The following is a 5,795-nucleotide window of genomic DNA, read 5'->3' on the forward strand; positions in this document are numbered from 1 at the left end:
GTAGCTCTACTGCTTGAGTTTTACATGACTTGATGTTTCCTTCACTTAATTGTAAACAGTGTTCCTCAAATCATTTCAGAACTGCAGCAGTTCCTTTTTTAAAGAAGTTTTACATATATATGAAAATATGCAAAGGTATCAAAAGTATATACTGAAGCAAATACCCCCCCCTCCCCTTAGAAAACGTGTACCCACCATCACCACCACAATAGGTGTTTTACGTTTGGGAAATGGATTTAACGGGGTTTGTTGTTTTATTTTTTTTCATTTTTTTTTTATTGTCAAGAAATTTTTGGGTTTGAAATTTTTTTTGACTGGGGTGGACCCCACCCCCTGGAAAAAAAATCCTGGATCCGCGCCTGTATTCGTCCCTTATTCAGAACCTGGGGATCGGACTACCATAAGTATAATTTTAAACAGCATGCATGTGAAGTGTAAGTTATAATCCCTGTGAAGAGATTATGATTTTCTTTTAGTATGAGAAGATAAAATATACCCATACGGCCATCTTCGCTAGCCAAGGGTTTCTGATACGCTACTCTCCTCATTTTAACATGTTTAAACAAGGACCTATATATACTAGTTATGGGTCCCTGGTTTAAATAACAAATTAACATAACCAGGGACCTATACACTATACTATATACTTAGTATATAGGTCCCTGACATAACTCAATACCTTCTTGTTAATAATTCTTTAAAAACATTATTTTTTTAAATTACGCACAGATTGCGTCATCGACAGAAATAAAAAGCGTACCTGGTAAGAATCGTGATCTCGTGACGAAAACAATCCCGTCTTTTGTCAGCACCGTATGCCAAGGGTTTATGAGGAGAGTAGCGTATCAGAAACCTTTGACTAGCGAAGATGCCATAAGGCCAGAGGTTTTTCTTTTGGATTTTACGGTACCAAATTTAATTTTCCGGATTTTTCTCAGCCGAACGATGGGTTCTAAAATTGAATGGATTTAACTAAGTCAAATAAACGCTTACCTATAAATGAGACCTTTACAAACATTTAGATGACCGTAAATAAACACACGTGCAACTCAAAATGGCGGTAATGTGGTAAAACAACTTTACAAGGTAATTCCTCACTGAAAGCAATGACACACATTTAAAGAACTTTTTCTGCATGGAAAAGTGAATCAAATCTTGAATTATACCTTTACCACCATTTCTCCAATTACAACGTCTCAATTTGGCTAAATTCTTATCTGGAATATTGGAGAGTGCCCAAATGTTTAACTCCAACTCTCTAATGTAGACGGTGCGACTGTTAGGGCGAGCGCCGATGTTTATTACTGGATACCTATAGTCCAACCCACACTTTGCAAAAGTTGTGTCCCTTTGTGGCGTGCTCCGATTAATCCAATGTGTTTTTTTTTCTTTCGTAGCCCGATCCTGGGACAATCATTATACAAGATGCACAAATTTTTCCCAGTCAAATGATAAATTTACAAACCAGAAAGGCTTCTGTGAGGATTCTATGGGGTTTTCCTAAAAAATGGCGGCCAAGGGACATAAGTTTTGAAAAGTGTGGATTCAACTATTCAGTTTTAACTTAGATTGATTGATTTTATGTTGTTTTACGTCCCATTTGAGAATTTTTCACTCATATAGAGACATCACTATATACCGATGAAGGGCTTCAAATTTAGACCTTTACTTGGCACTCAGGGCCATTGTCAGCAGTGAGGGATCTTTATCCCTCAATGATATTGATTTATCCCTGAAATGATATTACCAACGCCTGCCATGACACGGGACCTCGGTTTTTAAGGTCTCATCCGAAGGACCTGCAACTTTCACTTCAAAGTGCCAAGTGCTTGGCGAAGGAACAGTTGCCACTTTTTTTTTATCGACTTAGGTCAGTTGCGGCTGAGATTCAAACTCACGACCTTCCGATTATGGAGCGAGCACTCCTCCGACTGAGCTACCATGACGTTCCATTTTAGCTTAGATAGAACCTTCTATCGTTAAAATGATATTGTCCTATGGACCTGGTTTAACAATAGTTTTAACTTAGACTGGCATGCCTCTTCAAAATGCACGAGACATTTCGAATGTCTAGACTGTGACATCACATGACGTCAGACGTTAGTTGCATTACCATAACAAAGTCTGAAAAATGCAAATTTTAACAAAGAACATTAAATCTCCTTTTTTTCTGCAATATGTCCATTAAATCAAGGTGAGTTTATTATTTGGTGAATTTTTGTTGTTACTACGAGAACTTAGTTAGCAGCGAGATGCATTTGCATTGCATTGTGGGTATCGAGATATCTGCAGGAAAAAATCCTTTGGATCAATATGCAAAGTCTGAATTTTCTCTTTGCCCAGGTAGCTCACAGTGATGAGCAAAGAAAAAATGCTATCAATTCCAATGATCGATAATTATTTTTCACAATTGATCATCTGAAACATACTTCTTATAAAATGCATTCTGGAATTATCCGTTCCTGGTTTAAAATTTATTTCTTCGTAATGAAAGAAAATCATATGGCATTTGCACCTTATACAACAATATTCAATCACCCAAGTAAACATTTGCATTGTATAAATATATTAATATAAGCAATATTTTATGTGTTAATTATCATTTATTAACAAATTATACAAGTGCATCTTTTTCTTGGTTTCTAATTTCTATACTTATAATTGGAACCTCCAGATTATTTTAATGCTAACAGTGCCTGGTTAATAGTTCATATGGATAGGGCTGTGTATTGAGCAAAATATTTCGATACGATACGATACGATATTTTTTAAAGCGATATGCGATATATTGGATTATTTATTAAGTCTTTCAAAAATGTCTTATTAATGACATTTAATGCATAAATTTGATAAAAACTGGGTGAGTCTAACATAACATGTTAAAATATAGTTGTCTATGTATTTTGTAATAGTTATTTAAGATGTGCTCTCTCCTTAATGTTTATTTCATTATTGACCAGTTTTAATTGAAAACAGTTCAAAATAATCTTTGGTAACTGAAATTCCCAACTTTTTTACAGAATTATAAGGAAAACTGCCTGTCCGATACGTATTGGAAGTTATTTTTTCGATACGATACATTCCAGAATATCGATACGTATTGAATATTCAATATATTGACACAGCCCTACATATGGACATTCATTACACCATTCACCCTACTTAATGTTTTATAAAGCCAACTAGCATGAAGCAGAGGTGATTAAGAAAAATATGCATATACAGAAAGTGTAAAAGAAGCAAAACAACAAAGAAAACAATATTTTATATATTCTTGTTAAAGAAATAATTTGAAATACTTGTAATAGTCTGCTTTTTATATACAAAACTGTGACATCAAATTATAATCAGTAAAATCGCATTGGAAGCAGTAACCAATTCCAACAGATGATTGATTATGAAAATTAACAAATGTCCCATCACTACAAAGTGCTTTAGAAAATGCAACTCTAAATGGGAAAAAAATCATTAGGGTATGCAAATAAAACATTTTTGAAAAACTACAATTCTTATGTTGGGCCCCTACATTCATGGCTAGGTCCAGCCCAGGTGGCTACTTACTGAAAAAATTAACTTGTATCCCTGTATAATATGCATACAAAGTTTTACAAAGAAACCTAAGACTAACTCAAGAACAAAGGCTATAATTTGTAAAAGAAGATAGGCATATTTGGAATCGTGTATGATTTATAATTAAATGTCCATGATTTGGTCGGCAGGCCACAGGTGTACAGATTTTACAAAGTTACGCACATAGGAAAATGTTACATTTACATTAAAATACCTAGGGTATACTCTACTGATTTTTTCCCTATATAACATTAGATCGTTATATGTGACTAATTCCCTAGAAATTGTTAAGAATGGACTAATCCCCGTGCGTTAGTCAAGTGAGCTAATCCCTGCTTTGAAAGCTAATTCCCGGTTATATGTAATCCTCTAAATTTTACTTTCACATTGGTATGATATGTGAATGGACTAATCCCCATGTGTTAGTTCAGTTAGCTAATCCCTGCTTTGAAATCATGCTATCGGAATCTTCTGAATTTTACATTTGTATTGGTATAATAAAACTAGGGATGTCAATTTTATTCGGACAGCTTAGTCAAATAGTCGGAGGCTTTAGTCGAACGATAGTCAAATATTCGTTGAAATTTAAATTAATTTTTCATGTCATTTTCACGTTTTGTCTTCTATAGACTAGTTTTACAATATCTAACCTACGCTTTCACCATTATACAAGGAATTTCTGAATCATAAACATTTACGTATTTCAATAAATACATCTACATGTTTCCAATGTATTTGATTTCAAATGTAATATTTCCTGCACAATTTATCTAAATACAGGACATTAAACACTCGCATTTGTCCTTTCTTTTCATAACGCTAGTACATGTACCCGTTAACTGAAGCCATTTCTATGTGTCGTGACAGACCTGTGACTGGTAAACAATTAAAGTGTGCCTTTTATAAAAACAGAGAGAGCTTGCCATAAATTTTAATTATGAGATTTTGTGCAAACATTCAATACAATCTTAAAATGACTGTATGACATTAATATCAGAAAGAAACACCATTTAATTATGCTCATAACTGTCCCCATGTATTTACAATTTTGTAACAGCCGTTTAATTATTCTTTATGAATAGTTGCATTACGTCAGATCTTATGGAATTGCAGGTTGAAACTTTATAATTTTAATCTACAAAACCAAACAATTCTAAATGCCCTCTCCATTTACACAAATCAGAGGTAGACAATCCTTGATAATCATGTTTGTGTTAGCAACATTTTTCTTTCCGGCTTTGCTTTTTTTTTCATTTTTGCGGAGAACTTACTAAGAAAGTTTATATGTTATATGTATATATGTTTGACGGATTCGGCATGTTCCACTACAGAATACAAGTTCAGTTTCACATAACATATTTTCCCAATATTGTGTTTTGATTTGCTAAACAATAAGATAAAATATGGCTAAATGATTCATTTTGTACAAAATGTTATATTTTTAAACACATTTTTCTAAAAATTTACTATCTCTGGGTAGTCTCTCTGCAATTAAGATAACATACTTTTAACTGGGTTTTTTTCCATCCTGATATCTTTTAAAGTATGCCAAAACTGTAGATTTTGGAGGCATGTTTGAACATAAGTCGACATACAAATAATTTCATTTGAACAGTTAAACCTTACCCTGCTTTTTACTTACGAGACTATTGATCTGTAGATAAATGAAATGGGCGGATTCAAGTTTATTACCTTGAATTTAAAATTACTATTAGGTAACACATTTTTAACGAATAACCGACTAAAGAAATTTTAGTCGATAGTCGGTATGATTGAACAATAGTCGAGTACTCGAATATTCGTTGACATCCCTAAATAAAACAGTTAAAAGTATATCATTGCGGGAGTTAGCAAGATTCCAGATCTCCTTGACCAGGACTATTTCCCTTGGCTTCACCTCAGGAAATAGTCCTCCTGGCCTTGGGGAACTGGAATCTTGCTAACTCCCTCAATGATATACTTTAACTGTATATTAATATATATTAAAGTTTCAGTACATTAGAAGAATTGCTTTCGACTCATTGCAACTGAACCAAAATTTATCAATTTTAAAATTTTAATAAATCAGTAGATAAATTAAACTGACAATTGACATGATTGTTTGTATTTAAACCAAAAAAAAAATGCTCCATATGGTGATCAAACCAAAAAATTTTTGATTCCTGGTGTGCTGGATTGGTAACTTTCCCTACACAAACAACATGGATTTTAAACTGATAATGAAG

The 5,795-nt window shown here is 33.4% G+C and overlaps 1 protein-coding gene across 1 annotated transcript in view; it reads left to right on the top strand.

The window, feature by feature from the left end:
* The first annotated feature begins 1,051 nt into the window (after nucleotides 1–1,051).
* The window catches only part of LOC133173065 (uncharacterized), a 16,352-nt gene continuing 11,608 nt past the window's right edge, over nucleotides 1,052–5,795 (top strand). Inside the window, exon 1 of the mRNA XM_061307979.1 lies at nucleotides 1,052–1,086. The gene's annotated coding sequence lies outside the window, so the exon portion shown is untranslated. The remainder of the gene's footprint in view (nucleotides 1,087–5,795) is intronic.

This window comes from Saccostrea echinata, unplaced genomic scaffold, assembly GCF_033153115.1.
Source record: "Saccostrea echinata isolate AGI-Se365-2 ecotype Australia unplaced genomic scaffold, CSIRO_AGI_Sech_v1 ptg000056l, whole genome shotgun sequence".
NCBI lineage: Eukaryota > Metazoa > Mollusca > Bivalvia > Ostreida > Ostreidae > Saccostrea > Saccostrea echinata.